The sequence below is a fragment of the Octopus bimaculoides genome, chromosome 14, assembly GCF_046866305.1.
Source record: "Octopus bimaculoides isolate indiv1 chromosome 14, ASM4686630v1, whole genome shotgun sequence".
NCBI classification, from domain to species: domain Eukaryota; kingdom Metazoa; phylum Mollusca; class Cephalopoda; order Octopoda; family Octopodidae; genus Octopus; species Octopus bimaculoides.
In genome coordinates, this window is record NC_142941.1 from 50,671,331 (window position 1) to 50,698,830 (window position 27,500).

The following is a 27,500-nucleotide window of genomic DNA, read 5'->3' on the forward strand; positions in this document are numbered from 1 at the left end:
ACAAATTACAAAGTAGAGCTTTTGGGGGGGGGGATGATTTGGATCAAAAGGGATCGCGGGAAGGAAAAAAAAAAAAAAAAAAAAAAAAAACCGTGGGGGGGGGCGATCAATAGGGATCGTGTATCACAGTCGATGTAAAAAAACGGGGAACAGATTAGGTTTATCCGTGGAGAGAAAAGCCTACGGAAAAGACCACGGTCACCTCAGGCTTTTTTTTTTTAAAGGTACATGAAAGTAAGTACCTTCTCTCTTTTTGTCTCTTTTTGTTACAAGTCTATGCTTAAAATGGTGTCGTCTTTCATTCTTACCATTCTTGCCACATTTACCCATTTTTTATTGAAACTTTCATTCGACAACACCTTCCTCTCTATCCTCATCCTCCTTTTCAAGTGGTACTTGAAAAAGTTGACGAGGGATTGACCAGAGAGGAAAGTGTTTGTTTGTAGACCTTTCAAACGCGTCCACCACACGCATTCTTTTGCCATAGCTATCAGTGTTACAAAAACCGTTTTTCCTTCCCGTTTAAAGGAAGGTGGCGGAACAATATTCACGATAGACTCGGCTGATAAGTGGGCTCGTCCCACACGCGACAACAGCCGTTCGACGAAGGTCCACAGCTCTGAAATATCTGGACACTGCACGAGTGCGTGCAGAACGGTTTCGTCGCTCTGACCGCATCTCGGGCAGGTCGGTCCGGTGGTTTTCGAACCGTGTCTGTAGATCTTCTCTCGAACTGGTAGTGCGTCTCGATAGCATTGCCAAGCCAGGGATCTCTGGAAATTATCCATAGGCCCCGGCCCGAACGTCGTCTTGAAAAGGCGGGTTAAGAATTTCTCGTCGACACCCAGGTTTGCCCCGAGAGTGTCGTCAGACCTCCCCTCCACTAGTCCTCTATAGAACGCATTGGTCGTTTGGAAGTTGCACAAGTTTGATCCCGGACGGCAGAGCTGTTGTAGAGCTTGGCGACACTCGCGGTGCCATTCGCCCAGTTTCGGTCTCTTCCTGATCCATGTTTGCAGTTCGGTGAGTGAGACGAGCTGCGGGAAGGCGTGCCTCACAAACGGCGCCCACACCTGTTCACCGTCGTCAATGAAGTTCCAGAGATGCCGCAGTCTCAGCGCATGTCTGCGCATCATTAACCACGGCATCCCCAGTCCTCCACGTAACGGTTGTTAGATAGATAGACAGGTAGATAGATAGGTGCAAGAACAGAAAGAGGCAGAGATAGAAGGAGATTCCTGTATACGCATTTAGGTTGCTATTTCGAAACGTTATAAATAAATGTGCGGTCCATTTGTCAACGCGAATTTAGATATAAACTATTTATCAACATTTGAAAGTATTTTAATGGCTGTTTTTAGACAAGCAAAGAAAAACAACACTAAACAAAATTAAAACATAAAAAAAAACAAATCAAAGATAAGAAATCAAAATAATATATACAAAAAAAAACGGAGCTCTGTATTTTGTATATATACATATATATTGTTCTTTTTGTTTTTAATGTTTACAATGAGGTAAATATTGCGTTATTTTGTTGTTTTATAAAATTGTAAGAGCCTGCAAAAAATGCTAAAATGTCTCTATGTAATAAGTTATTAGCGGTCATAGCGCGTGCACACGCACACACACACACAGGCACATACATAGACACACACAGGCACTCACATACACGTGCATATACACAGATATATAAATGTGTCTTTGTGTGTGTATGTGTAAGTATTTATGTATATATGCAGTCATGTATCTATATGTGTCTACTTGTATATATGCGTATGAAATATGTACATTTGTATTTGTATGAGTGTTTTTAAGGATGGACGTATCTATGCATGCATCTATACCTGTATGTGTGTATATACGTATGTCTGTGCGTGTGTGTATACGGAGAGAGAAAGTGTGTGTATGTGCGTGTGACAGAGATACACACGCACTTATATATATATTTGTATCTATCTATCTATCTATCTATCTATCTATCTATCTATCTATCTATCTATCTATCTATCTATTTATCTATCAATCAATCTATCTATATGTATATCTTTATATGTGTATAAATACACATATTCATATCTATATATAAGCATATATATATGTATATGTATATATGCATATATACGCACTTATATATATTTGTATCTGTCTATCTATCTATTTATCTATCAATCAATCTATCTTTATGTATATATGCATATATATATATATATATATATATATATATATATATATATATATATATATATATATATATATATATATATATAAAATACACACACACACACGCGGACACAACACACACACGGACACAACACACATACGGACACAACACACACACTTACATATATTGACACTTTCTTACTATTTTTGTGAAAGTATATTTCAATAGCCAAAGGAAGAGTATGAATAGTGCTGGTTGGCCATCTTAAATAAACTGCGCAGGCAATAGACAATCGAAGATAACAGTTTAAATGTTTTCCACATGTGCAAAATGTCTGTTTCGAGGTTTACTGACAATAAATTCAGAATTACAACACCGATTACTGACATTTTTATTGGTCTTTTCTCTTTTTTTTCTCTCCTCCATAAATTTGCCGCTATGTCGCATTTAGTTTGTATTTTTTTTGTATTTTATTTACTCGTCTTGCTGTTGCAATTTAGTTTAGGGAAGTTGTTGGTCTAAAAGCATATTATGTAGTGTGAGAAGTAGATTTTTCAAACTAAATGTACAAATAATTTCTGAAATGTAAAATGTTTGGTATTTAGTTACTTTTAAAATTAAATTTCAACGTATAAAATATAAAATCAAGTTTCGTTTTGAACAGGAGTTGAAATATTTGTCTTGGTCACAGTAGCAATTGTAAGTTTGTATAACTGAACGAAATTCTTGCCCGTGGGTTGTATTTGGTCTTTACTTTAGGGCTGATATTGTTAATGTTAAAGGCGGCGAGCTGGCAGAATCGTTAGCACGCCGGGCGAAATGCTTAGCGGTATTTCGTCTGCAACTACGTTCTGAGTTCAAATTCCGCCGAGGTCGATGAAATAAGTACCAGTTACTCACTACGACCGATATAACCGACTTAATCCGTTTGTCTGTCCTTGTGTATCACCTCTGTGTGTAGCCCCTTGTGGGCAGTAAAGAAATAAGAAACGTTAGCAGCTGGGCGAAATGCTTAGCGGTATTTCGTCTGCCGCTACGGTCTGAGTTCAAATTCCGCTGAGGCCGACTTTGCCTTTAATCCTTTCGGAGTTGATTAAATAAGTACCAGTTACGCACTGGGGTCGGTATGATCGACTTAATCCGTTTGTCCCCTCTATGAGTAGTAAAGAAATACGAAACGTTAGCACGCCGGGCGAAATGTTGAGCTGTATTTCGTCTGTTTTTACGTTCTGAGTTTAAATTCTGCCGAGGTCGACTTTGCCTTTCGAGGTCGATAAATTACGTACCAGTTACATACTGAGGTCGATCTAATCGACTGGCCCCCTCCCCCAAATTTCTGGCCTTGTGCCTAGAGTAAAAAAGAATATTGCTGTTGCTGACATTAGTGTTGATGTTACTGTTGTTGTGTAGTCCATAGTTAACTGTGGGTGATTCCAAGTGTGCCCACCTCGCATATTTCTTTTTTATTGCATAGCTTTGTCTTAACTCTCCAGTGTTGCCTTTCCTTTCCCAAAACGATTTATTATTATAATGTAAGGAAGATTTAGCTGTTATTTCTAAGAGACATTAGATAAGGTATTCCTAGATGGATTGTGCCTGATACGAAAACAATAAACATATGTCTGAAGTGTCCTTACACTGCATAATTCTATTGAGTCACGACCACCCTGGCGACTAAACAGGAGCAACAGCAACAACAACAACAATGACAGCAACACCAGCAACACCAACAATAACAATAACAACAGCAGCAAAAGCAGCAGCAACAACAACAACAGCAATAACCTAAGAAGAGCTGTAAGTAAACTTTATAACTTGGTTTCTGACTCGATCATGTTTCAAAATGGTGAACTTCAGGATGGAAATATTCTTGCAAGGTGCCAGGAAGAATCTTTATAAAAATTAAATCTTTTCTAAAGGTCACATGTACAAAATCCCCTCAAACGTGAGAAAAGTCATGCAGAGATAGAAATAAGCCAACTTGTTTTATTTTATTTTATTAAATATTTTTTTTCGTTCAATTCTTAAGTTTATCAAAGAGAATACGGTTGAGGTCATGCTGGAGCACTATTTCAACTAACAAAGAAATCTTGTTTTGATGAATTGAAAAACAAAACTCCACCAAAAAACAAAAATAAAAAACCCCCAAAAACAATCGTATTTCATTTGAAGTAAAAATAAAACAGCAGCCTATAGCTAAGTCACTCCGTTCGTTTATTCGCGTTAGAATGATTAATATCTAGATGAGATGTATAATTAATGCAATTTGTATATCGTAGGACACGCCTCGTCACGTGATATCAACTGCCCACAACCTAAGTATTAAAGATTAATAGGATTTGAAGCCAATGAAGAAGCCCGTAGAAGTCACTCAGCCTTGAAGAAATAGCAGCTAAACAACCCTTAAATAACACATTATTAATGAACAGTAATATAAAATTACACAAGGGTACACTGGAAGTAAACATATATTCTTTAATATAAAAAAGATCGAATGGTCACAGTTGTAACATCAATACGCATATATCGCTCCAATCAAAATGGACATAAGCTTAAACAACAAGATGGAAAATATATATATATATATATATATATATATATATATATATATATAGGCGTGGCTATGTGGTAAGAAGCTTGCGTGGAACCTTTGGCAAGTATCTTCTACTATAGTCTCGGGCCAACCAAAGCTTTGTGAGTGGATTTGGCAAACAGAAACTGGAAGAAGCCCGCGTGTGTGTATGTGTGTGTGTGTTGTTTCCCATAATCGCTTGACAACCGATGTTGGTGCGTTTACGTCCCTGTAACTTAGCGATTCGGCAAAAGTGATAACTAGAATAAGAACTCGGCTTACAAAGAATAAGATCTGGGGTTAATTTCTTCAACGAAAGGCGGTAATCCAGCATGGTCGCTGTCAAATGACTGAAAGAAATTAAAGAATAAAAGAATGTATTCTACATTCTCTAAAGTGAGATTTATTGCTTACCATACAGCCACCCCTACGCCTATATTACGTATTAAAAAACGAAAACACATACACAAAAAAAAAAGAAGAAGCAGCGACGATCATGCTATATGCAGCCTCGTTTCTGAGCGGTTGTTCCGCGGCTGATAGGATTGGTGAAGTCTCCCGTGCACCTTAGCGTGGAGTCTAAGGAATATGATCCGGGTTTCCTTAGATAGTAATATCGGTAGGCGAACATACCGATGTCAACTTCCATTGTTGTCTTGTGCATTGAGTTTACGTAGGACGTATTATCATTTAAATAAGACTATAATATCCTGATCGATGTGATGATATGCTTTAGCATGGGAGAGAGCAACTGTATGAACGACACAAACTGTATTAGAATAGATATTAACACAATTTCATTATCTTCCTCATATATGATTGATTGCCGGAATTGACCTAAAGTTATATAGATTACTGGGTCATATTTAATTAAATGCGTTGGGTTTTTTTTTCCCATGGATTTTACTAACTCACTATAATAATAATCGATGTTCGTATTATCAGGTTCGTTATCTTCCGTAGAGATAGCTACAGGAAACATCGATTTCTCTTCAGTAGCACAAGGCTGTTCCATTTTTTTTAATTCACATATATACACGTACATACATACACACACACTCGCAAACACACGCACGCACACATACATATATGTACAAATGGAGAGAAGAGGGGCAAAGAGATACACACACACATATATATATACACATATATATATATTTGTTTATCTATCTGTCTCTTTCTCTGTCTGTCTCTTTCTCTGTCTGTCTCCCTATCTATCTATCTATATATATATATATATATATATATATATATATAGAGAGAGAGAGAGAGAGAGAGAGAGAGAGAGAGAGACAGAGAGACAGAGAGAGAGAGAAAGAGAGAGAGAGAGAGAGAGAGAGAGAGAGAGAGAGAGAGAGAGAGAGAGAGATTCAATATCACATTATTCAATATATGTGGGATCGAAGGCATTGTGGACTAATATTTCTATCACATTAACTCTTTTTGTTACTATATTGTTATTGAAGTATATTGCCTTTTGTCTTTAATTTCTGTCCCTGTGCCAACATTTCTAAACCAAAATTACTATATTATTTAAAATCGTTTCAAATTTTGTAGCAAGGGCAGCCATTTCGCATGTAAAGCAATTTAGCATGTAAAGAGTTGGACTAAACGTATCTAAGCATTTTGACCGGCAAGTTAATGATTGTATAGGCTTGTTGCCTCAATACGTTATCTAATTTTGGTTTGAGATGTTGACACGGGGACAGCAGTTTTGGGTGAGAATCCAAGACGATTAAATCAACCACAGTTTTCAAGTAGTACTTATTTTATCGACCCCCCCTCCCCATATGGATGAAAGGCAAAATATACCTCTTTGGAAATTGAACTCAGAACCTCAAGACAGACGAAATGCCACGAAGTAATTTGTCCAGTTTGCTAACGATTCTGCCAGCTCGCCGCCTTTACATGAATTTCTACTCTAGGCACAAGGCCTGAAATTTGGGAGGAGGGCGCCTATCGTTTCGATCGACGCAACTAGTACTTAATTTATCGACCGCGAAAGGATGAAATGCAAAATGGACCTCGGCGGAATCTGAAATGAAAACGGAGCGACGGGCGAAACACCGAGAGGCATTTCGTCCGGCGTGCTAACGATTGTGCCAGCTCGTCGCCGTTACTCTCTATTATCAATCCCTAATGCGTCCGTGTTCCCTAATCCTTTTGTTATGATTCTGTTTAACTGTACATTAAAGAAAGCTTATGATTTATTGTCACCTCCTTTTGGGGACAAACATAAGTGTTTATCATATTTTAAAACAATTTTTGGAAAAAGGTAATAAATAGAAAGAAATCAGTCATTAGTTTTGCGACAGTGATTAATTATTGTAGACTCGAAAATACAAACCTACAGCTAGAAACTGAACTCGGATCAAGCAGACGCATCAGCTAATTGACTCAGCTCTATAAGTACAATTCAACCTGCGTTCAGCCAAAACTATTAATTGAATTTCATAAATCACGTTTAGAAATCTTTGTTTCCAGGTGGCGCATTAGTGGTGACGGTGGGTGTACGTACGATGGTCGTGACAGAGATCATGGTGATGCCGATGTTGATGCTGTGACGTCGACGGTGGCGACGGCGGGGATGGCAGCGTTGGAGGCGGTGGAGATGGCGGTTGCAGGAGGCGGTGGTGTTGCTGCTGCTGCTGGTGAGAAGAGATATCTCTTCATTAATTATGTACATGAGCTTGTGATGGGTTTTCACTCGTAGCTAAATAATGTAAACGGAGGGAAGAAGACTGGTAGCGAACCATTACACATGACATCCGGAACGTTTCGGCAGCAACTAAAGCAATTTACCTCGATACCTTAGAAAATGTATTCTTAATTGATTTTGATAATGCAAAATCTATTGTTGCAGCTGTATATTGATCGCAGTTCGTCTGCAACATTACCTCTTCTATCAATCTTCCAATTAGCTTTAACATTTCTTTTCACCTTGTATCGATTACTAGATGAGAACATTTCACTCTCTCTCCCTTTCACCCACCTCTCTCTCTCTCTCTCTCTCTCTCTCTCTCTCTCTCTCTCTCTCTCTCTCCTACTCTCTAGTCCTTTCCACTTTTCTCTCTGCTAATCTTCCTCCACCTGCTTCTCTTTCTCAACCTCTTCCTCATTCCTCCTACTCTCTTTCTGATCATGTATTTCTCACATTTTAAAATTGCTTTGATTTTATTAGTGTGTGTGTGTGTGTGTGTGTGTGTGTGTGTGTGTGTGTGTGTGTGTGTGTGTGTGTGTGTGTGTGTGTGTGTGTGCTTGCATGTTTGTGTATGAATGCGTGCGTGTCTGCATGTGTGTGTGTGTGCGTGCGAGTGCGAATCTGTGTGGGCGTGCGTGTCTGTATGTGTGTGTGTGTACGTGCGTGCGTGTGCAAATCTGTGTGTTTGTGTGAGTGTGCATGCGTGTGTGAGTGACTGTATTATTGCAAGTAGCGTAAATATGTTTAAGTGTATTCATGTGTGGAAAATTCTTCAATGTTTAAATGCACGTCATCTGTAATAGATGTAGATGCGCGCGCATGCACACGCATACGCGTCTACACAGATACACAAAAACAAAACATGCTCTTACACACACATATATGCATACAGTCACACAGACATATAAATATGAATATATATGTGTGTGTGTGTGTGTGTGTGTGTGTGTGTGTGTGTGTGTGTGTCTGAGAGAGAGAGAGAGAGAGTGCGTGGATGTATGTGCAAACATTTAAACAATCATGCATAGATAAATATGTTTAAACATTCATATATACAAAAATATATGCACTTATATATACATCGATAAATACGTACAGACGAGCATGCATACATGTGTATAAATCTATCTTATATAGCTTTATATCTATACATATCTATATATAAATCTCTATGTATCTATGTATCTATCTATCTATCTATATATATATATATATATAAACAGACAGACAGGTAGACAGATAGATAGATAGATACATGTACACACACACACACACACACACACACACACACACACACACATATATATATATATATATATATATATATATATATATATATATATATATATATATATAGAGAGAGAGAGAGAGAGAGAGTGATAGATAGATAAATCGATTGGTAGATAGATAGTAAGACAGGTAGATAGATAGACTGATAGATAGATGAAATCAGGTGAATTCAAGAGTGTGCATCCAAATGTGTGTAAGTGATAGTTTTCCAGAGCAGCCATTACTAGTGAGTGAATACGTATCGCTGGTGTTGTGCGTGATTATATTCCAGCGGAGGAGAGGTAAGAGGCAGCTAGGTGAGATTAGTGCTATCAGCATTTCAATAGATTCCAAGGCAAAGGTAACTAATTAATTAGCTACACACAACAGCCATGTCTTCAACGCGCGATTTTGATGTTGTGGTTGTTGCTGCTTTCGCTGTTGTTGATTGTCATTCTTTGTTGATTGCTTGTTGTTGTCTTCTCGGTGGGATTTGATCGAGGAGACATTTTTATTTATATATATACTCTTTTATTCTCTTATTTGTGTCAGTCATTTGACTGCAGCCATGCTGGAGCACGGTCTATAGTCGAACAAATCGAGCCCAAGATTTACTTTTTGTAAGCGTACTATTTATTCCCTCGGTCGCTTAGGGCCGAAGCGTTAGGTTACGGTGGCGTGAACACCAACATCGGTTGTCACGCATTGGTGGAGGGACAAACACAGACACACAAATATATACATATATACGACAGGCTTCTTTCAGTTTCCGTCTACCAAATCGACTCACAAGGCTTTGGTTGGCCCGAGTCTACAATAGAAGACACTTGCCCAAGATGCCACGCAGTGGGACTGAACTCGGAACCATGTAGTTGGTAAGCAAGCTACTTACCACACAGCCACTCCTGCTCCCATATATATATATATATATATATATATATATATATATATATATATATATATATATATATATATATATATATATATATATATATATATATATATATATATATATATATATATATACATATATATATATATATATATATATACATATATATATATATATATATATATATATATATATATATATATATATATATATATATATATATATATATATATATATATACATATATATATATATATATATATATATACATATATATATATATATATATATATATATATATATATATATATATATATATATATATATATATATACATATATATATATATATAGGCATATATATAATGTAAATAAGTAATAAAGATGGCCAGGTATCTATACATTACAGCCGCTTCGAGCGACTCCATTTAATTGATCAATGAAAACATTACATCAATTTGAGAGAATGTAATTAGAAAGATGTAATGTTTTCATTGATCGATTAAATGGAGCCGCTCGAAACGGCCGTAATATATTCATACCTGGACAACCTTGTTCCTTATTTGTACTCTGTTCACTTAACGTAGAGCTGTGTGGGCTATACGGAGTTAGCAAGGTGCCTCAATTTATGTACATAATTCAACTGAATCTTAATTATATATATATATGTATGTGTGTGTGAATATGGTTGTGTGTGTGTGTCTATTTGAGCGTGTGTATACACACACACACACACACACACACATACATAGCTGATTTAGTTACTTGTTAATTATCTTACAACCTCAGCATGTTGTTGCTGTCAGACATTTGTATTTAGAAGCTAATTAAAGCCATCTGTGACAGCAACATTTCTGAACATCTCCTCAACTAATGTGACTGGTTTGTGTTCACCACGAGAACATCACAATGCCATAGACGAAAGTGGCAATGAATTACCACAAAAACGAGCGTATATGAAGCATCATTACTATTAATAGAAACTGTAATCGTTTTAAATAGTTTAACCTTATCAATATCTAAACCATTTCCGTTAGTTTGTCCTTAACACCCAAACCTATTTCCTAATCGTTAGTTAGTCCATATTTCATACGTTCCGCGTCTTATCAAGCTTTTCTTTTGTAATCTCCAAGTTAGTCTTTTAGTTGAAGACTATTGAGAGTGTGTATCATGTATGAAGCATGGACACTAAGTAAACATATCCTGTGTATCACTTGCAGGACACAAGGTAGGTAAAGTGTGAATGAGGGGGGGATGTGCATCCGCTTCTTTCAAGTGAATGGTCACCTGTTCATACATCCTGATATCACACACCCATGTTTAGTTTATAAATATTGGGCCATCCCAAAATAATGCGGTTTTTTCAATTGCATGAAATAAAAGTCGGAGGGGGATGAGATAAACTACCTGCGTCAATTTGCTGTAAAAACAGGTAGTAAGTTTACCTTTTACGTATTTTTAGTACAAGTTTTGAAGTGTGCAGTTCGATTTTAACAGTTATTTTTTTCAAAGCTATATTCGCCAGACATTGCTCCATCTGATTATCATTTATTCCGCAGTCTTCAAAATGATTTGGAGTGAAAAAATATGAATTCTGTAGACGAGGTCAGAACAGTACTGGAGGAGTATTTTTCGTCACAGACAAGTGACTTTTCGAAGTGGTGACTTGCAAGTCTATTAGATACATGGAAGAGGATCCTAATTGTTATCTTAAGTTTGAAAAATAAAAAGAAGTATAAGGAGTGACTGTGTGGTAAGTAGCTTGCTTACTAACCACATAGTTCTCGGTTCAGTCCCACTGCGAGGCACCTTGGGCAAGTGTCTTCTACTCTATCCACAGGCCGACCAAGGCCTTGTCAATGAATTTGGTAGATGTATTAGTATAACGCGCGGGAATTGAAAAAGACTTTAATGTTTCGAGCATACGCTCTTCCACAGAAAGGAACACTGAAAGAAGCAAGGAGAGAAACAAGGAGAGAAACAAGGAGAGAAAAAAAATGTGTGTAGTGGTTAGCGAGAGAGACAGAGAGAATGGTTAGAGACAGGTATTTTCTGCATAGAATACATTTCTAAGTGATTCAAGAGATTTGAACTTGATCGGGTAAACATTAAATGTAACGACAAGCAAGTTAGTCAAGTCGATATAAAATAATTGTTAAATACATTTAATACAAAGAATGTACATATATATATATATATATATATATATATATATATATATATATATATATATATATATATATATATATATATATATATATATATATATATATAAGAGGTCCGACTTACACAGAATAGAAACGTTATCAGGAATTAAAGGAACTAAGTAGGAGATTCTGGGGGCTTCTGGGAGTTTGGTGGTCCAAAATAATGCTTGTAACTTGAATTCATTAACGGCTATCACCAGTCTACGTCTTCAGGGAAGAATTTTCTATTTGAATGGAGATTAAAGTTGGAATTATTTATATCTCTTTCTATATGTGAGTGTGTGTTAAAGGTGGTCAACAAATATTAAATATTTATAAAATTACATTTTATTTGAAATTACGACACAAGCTTTTAGTGTAAAAAATAAATTGAAACGGCTTATCTCTGATAGACGACGTAAAGGAAATATACATAATTTTAGATCGTAGGTTGTCCACTATGAGAGCTTCTAGGCCAACATCATCATTCACTATTTAAAAGGATAAGGAGTGATATAAGGAATATTTGGCTTCTATTACTAGGAAGGCATTATAAAGTGAGCTGAAGAATCATTAGTTGAACGGGCAGAATGCTAAGCAGCATTTCGTCCGCTGCTACGTTGAGTCCAAAAAATGCTGAGTCGACTTTATCACTCATCATTTTGTAGTCGATAAAATAAGTACCAGTTGATTACTTGGGGGTTGATGTAATTGACTTACCCCTCCCCCAGAATTGCTGGCCTTGTGCCAAACTTTGAAACCAGTGTTACTAAGGTGTCGAGCTGGCAGAATCGTTAGCGCGCCGGGAAGAATACTTAACGTCCTTTCGTCCTTCTTTATTTTCGGAGTTCAAATTCCACCGGGGTCCACTTTGCTTTTCATTATATCCGGGTCGATAAAATAAGCACCAGTTGAGGACTGAGGGCAATGTAACCGACGTAACCCCTCATCCGAAGATGCTGGCTTTGCACCAAAATTTGAAACGACTTTTTCTAGGAAGACAAGTTACTGTGCAGAGGTTGGCTCCTTCGTTTGTCTCGACATCAATTTATTAGTATTTTGTAGTGTGAAATTTAATGAGTCGAATGCTGTAGCCTGTCTGTGTGTGTATATGTGTGTTTATTTTGTTATTTGCTTGTATTTGTTTCTACACTGGAATATTTAACACACAATTGTCATCTTGAACAATTTTCCATCTCGTCAATTTGTGTTCAGTTGAAATAACTTCGCTTATTGATTTTTAAAGCTAATGTGGCCTACATTTATAACTAAACATAACCTTAACACTAACGCTGACAGCGAAACAACATACAGTCAACATGTCGTGTATGCACACAGAAACACACACACACACACACACACACACACACACACACACACACACACACACACACACACACACATGCAGAAAGACACATGCGTATAGGTGAGCGCACGCATTCAATTGCAATGTCACACACACACACTTTACACAGACTTCAATTCGTGTACAACAGCGACCCACTCTCGTAACAAATTTGTTAATGGTTGATACGCACACACACACTGTGTCACACATACTCATGAAGTTACACTACACACATACACACACAAATATAAGCTCACAAACATGTAGACATAGAGATAAACATGTGAAAACACATTGCCGCGTATAAATATATGGTATTACACACACACACACACACACACACACACACACACACACACACAGATATATCGATATCCAGACACCTACACAAACCCGAGAGTACTTCAGAGTGAGTGAATGCGAAGAGGAAGAAGGAGAATAGATAGAGAATGTGAGGAGGAAAGAGGAAGAGGAAGAGAGAAACGGGAGGGGTGAGAGAGAGAGGAAGAGATAGATAAATACATAAATAGATAGATAAATAGAGATAGATAGATAGATAGAGAGAGAGAGAGAGGGGGGAGGGAGGAACAGTATTTCATTAAAATTTTTCTTGGATTTCCAACTTGCCTTTCTTGCAACAATGTATCATTCTCTCTCTCTTTCTTCCACCTTTCCCTAGCTCTCTCTGTCTCTCTGTCTCTCTCTTTTTCTCTCTCTCTCGCTCTCGCTCTCGCGCTCTCTCTCTCTCGCTCTCGTTCTCTCTGTCACTCACTGTCTTTCACTTTCTCTCTCACACATATTTTGACACAACTCTAACCTGTTACTGTCTGTTTGTCTCACTCTCTCTCTCTCATCTAACGAACCTCTCTTTCTCCTCTATTCCCTCTCTCTCCTCTTCATCCTTTCTCTCCACTCTTTCCCTCTCTCTCTGTTTCTCTCCCTCTCTCTCTCTCAACCCTTACACACACACACACACACACACACACAACTTACTATCCCTCATTCTCATTATCATCTCTTCCTTCTATTTTTATTTCCCTTTCTCGCTCTTTTTCTGTCACGTTCTCTCCTCCACCTTCTCACACTATCCCTCATAGACACACTCTTCTCTCTTTCACTTCACTCCCATTCCTCCCACTCTCTCAGTATATTCGCTTCCCCCTCAACCCTTCTCTCACTCCTTATCGAACACACACGCATTTACTTCGGTTTCAGCTTTTATAGAACTATTTACCTTCGCGTAGTCGCAGTTTTCTATCCAATTTGCTTTTGTTTGTTTCCGTTTTGAATTCTTTCTCTGAATGTCATATTCTAATCACCAGGTCACACTGGTTTTGCCATCGCACTTCGTTGCACCTTCTTCAAGTAAGAGAAATTGCGAAGACGGGGAAACGAGCGGAAGCGAGTGATTGGTAGAGACTCTGCCATTGCAGACGATACGTGTAATTCCAGCGACACACATCGATATACATACACACAAACACACACACACATACAGAAATACATAATACATACATACATACATACATACACACACACACACACACACACACACACACACACACACACACACGCACACACACACACATATATATATATATATATATATACAGGCGCAAGAGTGGCTGTATGGTAAGTAGCTTGCTTCCCAACATGGTTCCGGGTTCAGTCCCTCTGAATGGTACCTCGGGCAAGTGTCTTCTGCGATAGCCTCGGGCCGACCAAAGCCTTGTGAGTGGATTTGGTAGACGGAAACTGAAAGAAGCCTATCTTATATGTGTGTGTGTGTGTCTGTATTTGTCTCCCCACCATCACTTGACAACCTATGCTGCTGTGTTTACGTCCCCGCAACCTAGCGGTTTGGCAAAAGTGACCGATAGCATAAGTACTAGGCTTACAAAGAATACGTCCTAAGTCCTGAGGTCGATTCGTTTGACTAAAGGTGGTGCTCCAGCATGGCCACACTCAGATGACTGAAACAAATACAAGAGAAAATCAAAAGGACAGCGTGATCAAGGCTAGAAGATCTTTCTGTGACGTATTAAGTGTAAACTGGCTCAGGAACCTCTATATGGTTTTTCAACCTGCTAGAAATAGCAACCAAATCTTTTGAACTTATATCCTGCACTTTAAATAAAAGAAAAGCAACGAGTGTAATGCAGTCCTAGGTACAAGACATCAAAAACAAGTTAACTGGTCTCTGCTGAAACAAATTTTTTCTTAGTTCTTCAACATCAGGGTTAACCTACGCATACAACGAACGACTTGTAATATATATACTGCGATTTTTACTAGAAACATGGTGGGGTTTTGTTTGAACCAATCATAACAGAGAGATTCTACATCCCTCAGTTACCAGCAATAAATTGACTTTGCGACACGTTATACGCAAATCGCCGACAGCCTGGAGATTATATATTTTAATGAGCATTCATATGTGCTTTGGTTGCATGTTGCATTCTGACTCCTCATTTTCTAGCACATTAAATCACATTTCGTATCAGTTCCTCTGTGTATTTGCCACTGGCAAAATATGAAATATGTAACCTATATCTCAAACAAATTAATCTCATAATTGTTAAAAAAAAAAGAAACTTGTTCCTCCAAGCAATAGAACAAAGTCTCTTGTGAAGAATCGTGTACGTCTTAGCTCACCTTACTCGAAATAGAAACTGAATCTCATTCTACTCTTTATATTTTATTCTTTTGCTTGTTTCGGTCGACTGCGACCAAGCTGGGAAACCACCTTGAAGAATTTTTAGCCGAATCAATCTACCCCAGTAATTATTTCTTTTATACACTGGTACTTATTCTATAGAACCCTCTTGCCAAACCGCAAAAGTTATGGAGATGCAAACACACCTACACCGGTTGTGAATGGTGGTGGTGGACAAAATCAGAAATACACACACATATATGTATTTATCTGTGTGTGTATATATATACGTATTCTTTCAACTGCTGTCTGCCAAAAATCCATTCACACGGCTTTGGTGGTCCCAAGGCCATTGTAAAAGACAGCTGCCAAAGATGGCACGCAATTGAATTGAACCCTGAACCGTGTGGTTGTGAAGCAACCTTCTTACCATACAACCACTCATACAAAGAAGAAAATCTCCGAATAAGAAACGAGTATCACTAAGGTTAAAATATTTGGTTACACGTTCTGCGATGAAGGATCAACCGTAGCTGAAGAATAGCAATAACCATGTCACCAAAAACAGCGACCACGACAACCACAACAATAATAAAAGCAACCACAAAACGTAACCCTAAATATTTCCATTATATTTTTATGTTTTTCTAATATTATTAGCTCTAATCGTCATACTTCTATAAAAAAAAAAAAGAAGCAAAATGGCGGAAATTTCAAGAGCTTTCATACCGCTATATCACGAGAGGTTAGAAGTATTAGAAAGAAACCAAAACTCCATAAACAGAAATTTCTTGGAAACGCCATTCATTCAAAAGCTTTTTTCATGGAAATTGTAAGGAAATGAAAAATATTGCATAATACGAATAAGTGAATTATAACATAAACCTATATTACGGATATTTGTAAATCATAAATTATAATTAAAGGAGGCCAAGATTTATGCTTTGTAAATGCATGGAAGTTTCATTTATGGTAAGAGGTGTGTTATAAATCCGAGCTGTAGTATGGCGTATACGGAAACCATAAAAAAGAGTATTTATATGTATTTTTGTAAAAGACGATCTGACTTCTCGTGGTTCACCAATGAACGAGAGGTGACACGTGATTACGCATGTGGTTCAGAGATATATACATTTATATGTATGCTTGTGTGTGCATTTTGTGGGTAAATGTGTACATATGTATACACATACACATATTAATATCTATCTATCTATTTATCTATAATATATATATATATATATATAGAGAGAGAGAGAGAGAGTAAGAGGGAAAGAGAGAGAGAATTTATGATCTCAGCTCATGCACTACTGCTAGAGATGTTGCTCATATCCATGTGAAGTTCGATAAAATAAATACCAGTCATATAATGGCGTCAGTTCATGATTGATATCAATCGTAATGATATCAATTCAGTCAAATCAATCGGCTGCCTTCATTACTGTCGTCGACCTCGTTCCATTCTCATTTATCCTAATCGTACAATAGCCATCCTTTATCTGAGAAAGCGATTTAGCTACGGAATTAATAGCTGTTTGTTAAGGATGTTACAAATGAAGGGGTGGGGTCTAGAAAAAAATAAAAGCCCCAGTATTATGTGTAAATATTCTCTTCGTGGTTTAGGATTACACGGGTGCAATTTAAATACTCAAGCATCATGCGCTGAATAAATTTATCTGAATTATTGATTTCGCTATTCAAAAATCTGATATTCTATACGTTATCCCTATGAAATCAGAGACATTCCAGATCCAATATACTGAGTAACATTATATTCTACATCGACCACTGTTCGCGTTTAGTTTCCTTAAAAACAATAGTTTTGTAATTCCCAGAGTCTCGTGTCAGCTAATCAATTCCGATGGTCACGTTATACTTATTCCGCTTCATAGTTGCAGTTAATACTTTACAACAAAGCATGAATATTGCAAAAATCTTCGTATTATTTGCCTTAATTACAAACCACTGAGCGTTTGTTAGAATTTGTGTATGTTTAATTCTATCATACTTTATTATTAATAATTCTTGTGGGTCTTCAGCTTTTATTCTCTTCCAGTAATGAAAGCAACAAAACTGAAAGCTTGATCAAACTCTTAAGAATCTTAATGTTTGAATAACGTTACTGAATGCCGACTACAATACAGGGTGGTTGTTACAGAATAAATGACTTTAAAGTGTTTATATTCTCAAAGCTAAAGCTATAGCTGTCTGCATCAGAAGTTCGGTTCGCTCCAAGCGCTTTTGGGGTTACATCCAGCTGCATGGCACCTTGGGTGAGTCCCTATCGCAATATACTTGACCAAAGAAATGCTTGTCCGCGGCGAGCTGGCAGAAACGTTAGCACACTGGGTGAAATGCTTAGCGGTAATTCGTCTGCCGTTACGTTATGAGTTCAAATTCCGCCGAGGTCGACTTTGCCTTTCATCCTTTCGGGGTCGATAAATTAAGTACCAGTTACGCACCGGAGTCAATGCAATCGACTGAGTACATAAACATTGAAGATGTAACACTGGCCATAGATGAGGCTGACACAAACTTAGCTGCTGGCCCTGAGGGATTTCCAGCGGCCCTTCTCAAATCGTGCAAAAGAGCCTTTGGAAAACCACTGCACCTTCTCTTTCAGAGCTTCTTTACAAGTGGTAAGTCCCCAGACGAACTGAAGGAACGGATAATATGGCCTATTCATAAGGGAGGAAGCAGAGAAGATGCTAAAAATTATAGGCCTACCTCTCTGACCTCACACATCTTCAAAATCAGGGAACGAGTAGTTGGGTTCGACTTAGCCTTTCATTCCTTGGGGTTAATAAAATAAGTACCAGTTGTACACTGGGTTCGATCTTGCAATTTGAAACAAATATGTGCAAGATTTGTGGCGACTGAGAAAAAACATTTCAGAAAGAAAAAAACGTTTCAAATGGAAGTTATTCTTAGATTTGAATAAGATTTGAACTCCAATTCTTATTTCTATTACAGTAACGTGTCTATAATTTATCATACTGCATCTGCCGTTCACAATTTACATTTCACACACATACAAAGGTACACACGCACACACGCACGCACGCACGCACGCACGTCTAACCCCGCTCCTCAGAGAATGTTTTCGGTGTTCAAATCTGCCATCCCGATTAATCCATTCAAAGAAGGCGTCCATGTGTCTATGACTTATGTGTCTTGAGAAATACTAAGGAATATTTTCTCAGATTCTTAAAACCCCATCAGGTAAATACCTACAGTTATGAATTTCCTATTAATATTGCTTATCTGAATACCGTCACTATATAACCTTCGGCTATATCGATTTTAGGTTTAGCAATTCTCACGCTGCGATCCATTTATCATAAGATGGTATTCACAAAAACATTGGAATGTTATTTTACAATGTTTAGGCCCTAAAGATAATAAATATACAAGAAAAAAAAACAAAGCCCCAAAACAGAAAGAAAGAATATCTTTAAAAACTTCTGAATTAATCTCTAAGCAAAGATTTTAAAACAAATACAGAACAACTACAAAAAGTGTTTGTCATATTTCCAAGTGTTCTATGCGACAAGACAGAAATGGAAATGCTGTTACGGTAAACCTGGAAGTTTGATCGAAGTAACATTGTTTAAAATATTTCTAACATTCATCACGTGTATCCTGTCTTATTATTCTAGAGTGCATTCAGTTATAGACATTCAAACATGCAAAGAAAAACGAACAGACATACTGGCAGACGTTCATATCAATATACAATATATAAGGACATATATATATACGTATGAAGGTATGTATGTAAATATATAAATGTCTATTTCTATATGCATTTGTGTTTGGGCGCACCGGAGTGTGGATATGCCTATTTATATATATAAATAAACTAACAACGTGTCTGCATGTGTGTGTGTGTGTGTATGTATGTGTGTGTGTGTGTATGTGTGTGTGTGTGTGTGTGTGTGTGTGTGTGTGTGTGTGTGTGTGTATGTGACTGTGTGTGTATGTTGAGGTGTGCAGGACAATCATATAGTGTTCAGAGTGTTAATGGATTAAAACTTTTCTATCAAGTTCCATGTCTAAAAATATTTTATCGCGTATTACCCACCCCTTCATATATATATATATATATATATATATGTGTGTGTGTGTGTGTGTGTGTGTGTGTGTGTGTGTGTGTGTGTGTATGGGGGTAGGGGTGTTGGTAGGGTTGTGAAACTGGATCTGCAAGTACATTTAAAGCTATTAATAATAACATGCAAAAATAACCTGCGAAATCTTACTAAACGTCGTTTTACATGATGTAGTTCTAAATACGGAGAAAAAAAACTGGAATATTCCTGGGTTATCTATGCACTCTATAGCTTAAATATATTATATCATACGTTGATACTGTGTGGACTGAAATCCCTATTGACAGGCGCCTGGCATTTTAAAATAAAGTGTTATCACTTAAGGCATACAATTCGTAGCTTCAGTCTTTTTGTAGCTACTGTAATTGTGGAGTATATAAACAAATTGGCTGCTTGTTTCTCAGGGATAAATCAAATTGATGCAGAAACCTCTGATGAGTTCTAGAACGAGGAAAACGATACAGGAAGTATAACAATCATGTTTTTCAATCTACAGCAAAACACCTAAAGGAGACCTATTTATATGGACACTATATAGTTTACATATACTACAGCACACGAAATTTTTTAGATCATTAATGATAATGAGAAAAACAGTCATGGTTATTTTTGATATCGATAATTATACGAGTTCTTAGTCTAAAACACATTTAGTTGTCATCAGGTATAACACATTTATATCGTGCATAAAACATTGCCTTGTATAGTGTGCGTTGTTATACGTCTAACTTCGTTCGTTTCCGTATATTTTTGCTATTACCTAATGCAATATCGGTGTGATTTTATTAATTAATGCCAAGATTACACTATAAATTTTCATTACAGCCAGTTGTGACTATAATTTTGAAATTTGAGCCATGTTTTGGTTTATTTGTTTATTTTTTTTGGTATATATATTTTTGTTTCAATTTCTGTTGCGCTTTATGAATTATCTTTTACGGGGGGTAGTGGGGACGTAGTTGGAGGTTTTGCGCTTTGATTTAATTTTAATAACAGAATATGTCCCCCATTATAGCCGCATCGGCTGTGTTGCAGAATACACGAAAAAACAATTAGAATGCTTGATTTCTACTAATAACCGGAGGTGGTGTGGTTCAAAAGACGGTTCCGAAACATGGATGTGGCAGGTGAACAGGGGCTGGTTTGGAATATAAGAATAAAGGAGTGACAAAATATGGCGCGGAGCGGAAAGAGTCAAAGAAAATAATGATGATGATGATAATAATAATAATAATAATAATAATAATAATAATAATAATAATAATGATAACAATAATAATAATAATGATAATAATAATGCTAATAATAATAATAATAATAATAATAATAATAATAATAATAATGATGATGATGATGATGATGATGATGATGACGACGACGACGCCAACAACAACAACATCAACAACAACATCAATAACAACAATAATAATAATAGTAATGACTTTGACGTAAGAGAAAATTTTTTATATTTTCATTTTACCTTTGCATCGAAGCCAGAAAGTTCAATTTATTTTTTGTGTTAATTAATGATTACAAAGAAAAATTTTTGAAAAATAATTTTTTAATTTATTATTAATATTTTTTTTTTTTTTTTTTTCAAGATTTTGCATTCTGATTTCATAAAACGTATTGGCTATCAACGATATGGACTATCTTTATTCAATATCATATGCAATACGAGGTACTGGTTATATAAAAGTGACTGGAACCAGTTATCAAAACAACGAAATGCAATAAAATTACGTTCTCACACATTACATCGAAAAATAATTTATTTGAAGTATTTGAGGTTATTAGAAATATTACGACAAATATTCAAATATTAACCACATATATGTTACGTACAAAAATACTCTGGTGTCTTTCCATTCGTGAATTTTATTGGATTAAATAGATGTTCCGATTAAGTAACAGAACACGATCATACGTTGCCGACTCTAACCGTCCTGTGAATTGTGAAATATGAAATAGTAACAAGATGGCTAACTGGCAGGCTCGTTAGCATGACGGGAAAAATGCTTAGCAATATTACGTTTGTATTTACGTTCTGAGTCTGAACCCCTTTTGGGGTCGATAAAATAACTTTTAGTGACTACTGTCTTCGACGTAATCCAATATGTCCTTTCTCCAAAATATCAGGCTTCGTGACGATAATAGCGACGTTTCGACCGTCATTACATCCTTCTGTTTACGTCGAAAAATAAATATCAGTAGAGAACAGAAGTCGATGTAACTGATATAACACTCTCCCGAAATTTCTGGCCTCGCTCCTAAATGTGATTATTATTATTATTATTATTATTATTATTATTATTATTATTATTATTATTATTATTAACTATTATTATCATTATCATTATTAATATTGTTGAGCGAGAGAGCAGAGCATGCCATTAAAATGACACTGGGGTGCAAATATACGAAGCCCAATATACCCGTCAAGTCCACCCTTGCGTTCGTCTTGTTGTGACCGATAAACTAAAGCACCAGTTAATGTAACAATTGACTTCACTTCCCCTCAGATCATAAATGCAGGCCTTTTGCTGAAATTTGAAACCATTATGACTGTTGTTGATATTAAAAATGCGGCCATGCTTGGGCACTGCCTTGGCGAAGTTTTAGTCGACTGAATCGACTCCAATACTTATTTCATTTAACCTAGCGCTTACTCTACTGATTCCCTTTGCTGAACCGTTAAGTTATGCGGAGGTAAACGCACCAACAGTGACTGTCAATCGAACTGAACACGGAACCAAATGGTTGAGGAGTAGACTTCTTACCACACAGCCAAACGTGCGCCTACCACGTAGTGATTGGAGAATCCGGGTGATAGGTGAGTAGAGGAAGTTTATTTTGTTTTTATTTCCTCGTTTATTCTGTTTAAGTTTTGCAACAGACCAAGAATTTGTCTGATGGCAAATTTGCTTTTCACAGAGGTATGCGTTCTTGGAAAAGAATCATTCCCTCCAGCAGTGTGAAACTTCTTTAAATAAAATGAAAGCAAAAGAAAAAAATAAAACAAGCAATGACTATTTCAGAGATTGGTGATGAATGGTTTTAAGTTTTCTGTTTCTCTTTGTTTCAAGTGTCGTCGACTTCATCAGGTTGTGGTACTTAACATACATTATATGGAAACTAAATTTGCAATGGCGGCCCACTTGTGCATGAGAGTCAGCATCATAGATAATCTCCTTCACACCACTTGATGGTAGAATTTCCAACGTATTTTTCTAATCGCTTTTATCGTATAAACAATGTCATGTTCAGTAGTTCTCCGAAATATCGAATTATTCGTTCAGAGACTGTAAGATAACATTTGGAACACATCACAGTTGAAATTATCGAATCTTTCATGAACGATGTTGGACAGATGTAGTTACATGTCTATTTTAAATAATAAGAGACTTTAATCTTTTAGTTAATCAGATATACGCCACACACTTGAAGTTTAGTCGCATTGGTCGACATTTTGAATCTGGTTGGCTTCAAAATATTCTCTATGTAAATAGGAAAAATATCCATTTGTGCATAAGAGATTAAATTTCTAATGACTGGGTTGGTGGTTCCAGTTTCATGTATCCGGTAGGAGTTTTGTTGCTATTATTTAAATCATTTTCAGCTACAGCATAAACGAATCAGCGTAGACGTAATTAAAAAAAAAAAAAGAAAACGATTGCAATTCGGAGTAGTACAGTGTAATGGAGAATATAGTAAAAGCAGATTTCAAAAGCAGTTATCATATTGATGCAAGCATAAAACAAAATAAACAATAGCCATTATAGCTGGCAACAATATATTATTACTAATGTAAGGAAGATAGGAAATATATACTTAGGTGTCATATTTTATTTTCACCGTGTATGCAAACAAATGAATAAGCACACATACATACATACACACACACACAAACACGTGTGTGTGTGTGTATATATATGTATGTATAGAGAGATATATTTGTGCATATATACATATGTATATACATGGACATATATATGTATTTACATACATAAACACAGATGTATACGTACATATCTGCGTGCTTGTGTTTGGGTGTGCCCGTTTGTGTGCGAGACTGAAACTACAGTGATTAGATGTGCGTGATATTCACAACACTGTAATACACTTTGATTTATATAGACATTGTAACTGAAATAACATTTGTCAATCAATACTTCACCTCACAAGTTGTGAATATTCTTAGAAATCTCGAATTCTGTATTGTAACAGAAAACATTGTTTTAATATAATTAACCTCCATATTTTACTGATACTTAACGATCATCCGTCTTCGATAGATTCCAACCTCTCATACTCTTTTTATGGATCACAATAAAAAAAAATAATAAATGCGCCCTTTTAAAGCCTAGCCAGGCTCATGGGTCCGGTTTAACGGTTTCAATGGCGTATGCGTTCCCCAGCTGGATGGGACGCCAGTCCATCGCAGGCGTTACTAGTTTTTGCCAGCTGAGTGGACTGGAACAACGTGAAATGAAGTGTTTTGCTCAAGAACACAACGCGTCGTCCGGTCCAGGAATCGAAATCACAATCTTATGATCATGGTGCTGACACCCTAACCACTAAGCCACGCGCCTCCACCATCGATCACAATACAGATCCGTAATAAGTTCCACAGAATACAGATCACAGAACCTTGTTTTCTTTTGAAGAAACACATAGCAATCTGTGAAGAAGGGCAGCTTAATTACCTTTCACATTATACCCACCCTATCACCTAATTTTGAGTAGTTGGAAGAATATATCGAGCAACGTATTCCTAGATACACAATGCCTGAATAAGGACGACATGGTCACAAGTGGAGTGCTTTTGATCATATTATTTGTTCATCAGAGCTGACCTCAGTCTAAAAGCTAACCACCACTATCAGCCAAAGGAATTGAAGGAGATAGGCTCTATGTGGACGATACACATGCAAGAAATTGCAGCAAACTGACATTAAAGGACCACCAGGCATGGCTTTGTGGTAAGAAGTTTGCTTTCAACTCTCAAGATTCCAGGTTCAGTCCCACTGTATGGCACTATGGTTAAGTGTCTTCTACTGTAGCCACGAGCCTTGTGAGGGGACTTGTTAGACAGAACCTGATAGAAACCCATCGTGTATGTCTGTGTGTTTGTAACCCCACCACTGCTTGAAAATCGGTATTGGCCCACATAACTTAATGGTTTCAGAAAAGAGAACCGATAGAATATCTATCTATCGATCTATCTATCTGGCTGGCTGGCAATTGGCTGGCTTTTAAAAAACAATACTGGGGTTCATTCGTAAGCTTAATGTTCGCCAAGGCAGTGCCCCAGCAAGGTCGCTAACGAATGACTGAAACCATATCAAGTTGAAAGGAAGAAAAACTCACTGGACTAAACAGTTCTGCTGGAAGGAAGAAGTTATGAGTGTCACGGTTGGAACGTCTTTCATCTTAGGCCTGCTTCATCTGGGACGCTATGGATACTAAACAGCAAAAACAACAACTACTACTACTACTACCACCACAACCGGCACCACCACCACCACCACCACCACCACTACTACTACTACTACTACTATTTTAATTTGCTTTCAATTCTCCTCCCTTTTATCCGTTGCTGTCATCCGACATCAAATTTATTTATTTCCAAAACTTTCTTTGCTGCTCATCTATCCGCCCATCTCCATCCCTTATGTTTTCTTCATCCACCATCATCGCTGCATCTACACACACACACACACACACACGCATACACGCACACCCTGAAGACGGTTCTATTCCATCATTTCTCATGTGGCTTTTCCAAAGACGGTCTTTATTTTCTTTGACACTTTAATTTATCGCTTTATCTGTCTATCTATCTATCTATTCATCTATCTATCTATCTATCTGTCTGTCTGTCTGTCTGTCTGTAGCTCTCTCTCTCTCTCTCTCTCTCTCTCTCTCTCTCTCTCTCTCACGCGCGCGCTCTATCTGTGTCTGCTTCTCTGTCTCTCTCTCTCTCTCTCTCCCATTCTCTCTATCGATCTATCTATCTAACTGTCTGTCTGTCTATCTGACTAGCTTTCTCTCTCCCTCCCTCTTTCTCTCCCTATCTATATATCTATCTATCTCCCTATCTATCTATCCATTCCTCTGTTCGATCACAATGAGTCAGGCAGGAACCATTTTTGCCACAGCGTTGACGATTTTCTGCAAATAATTGAAGAAAGTATACGTTTTTCTTGATGTTGCTGTTGTTGTTCTTTATGGTCTCAATAAATTAGACAAGCTCCATAAGTTTCATCAAGGAGAAACTGTCATCAATTGGAATGCGTGGAATATGTCCACCGAGTACGACACAGTGTCCTCAATGATACAAACGAGGTGCCTACTACTACTACTACTACTACTACTAGTAGTAGTAGTGGTTTCAAATTTTGACACAAGGCCAGCAATTTAGGGGAGGGGCTTAAATCGATTATTTCGACACCAATGGATTAACTGGTACTTATTTTATCGACCCCCAAAGGATGAAAGGTAAATTCGACCTCGGCGAAATTTGAACACGGAACGTAGCGACAGGCGAAATACCGCTGAGCATTTCGTCCAGCGTGCTAACGTTTCTGCCAGCTCGCTGCCTTAACAAAAATAGTAATAATGATGATAATCTTTTCTGCACCAGGCACAGGACCTGAAATTTTGGGGAGGTGATAAGTTGATTAAATGGACTCCAATGCTTAACTGGTACTTAATTTATCGACCCCGAAATGAAGAGTGGTTCCGCCAGCTCGCCGCCCTAATAATACAAAGACATACAAGACAACATAGACACAAACACAAACACATACACAGACATATACATATCCACAACTGTATACACACAGGCACAGACATTCTCTGCCTCAAATGTCCATACATTACGCACATACATACCATTCCATTAGTCTCACATTGCTCATTAATCACACATACAGACAGGCGTCAATCATGCAGCTATTAACCTTACTCCTACTTCTACCCCACCCCCTAGATTCCCTTCCTTTTTATCAAGAAACCGACATATTAATCCCCGTGACTTTCATCAATTGTCATAACTCTTCGATATTGTCGTCACCAACCTACATTATTTTCAGCATTATCACAAGGGTTAATTGCAAGAAAATACTCATTAATTTATCTAGTTATTAGTATTATTATAGCAGTAGAAGATTTAGTGATGGTGATGGTCGTGGGTGGGGTGAGATTCGTGGTGGTGGTGGTGGTGGTGGCAGTATTTATTATTATTATTATTATTATTATTATTATTATTATTATTATTATTATTATTAGTAGTAGTAGTAGTAGTAGTAGTAGTAGTAGTAGTAGTAGTAATAGTAGTAGTAGTAGTAGTAGTAGTAGTAGTAGTAGTAGTAGTAGTAGTAGTCGTAGAATTTTCTAGAATTTTACATTTTATGTTTTTCTAGTTTTCTGAGTCACAAAACCGGCAAACAATATTTGAGAGCAGCGTATGTATGTGTATGTGTGTATGTGTACCTGTATATATATATATATATATATATATATATATATATATATATATATATATATATAGATAGATAGATAGATAGATAGATAGATAGATAGATAGACGGATGGATATT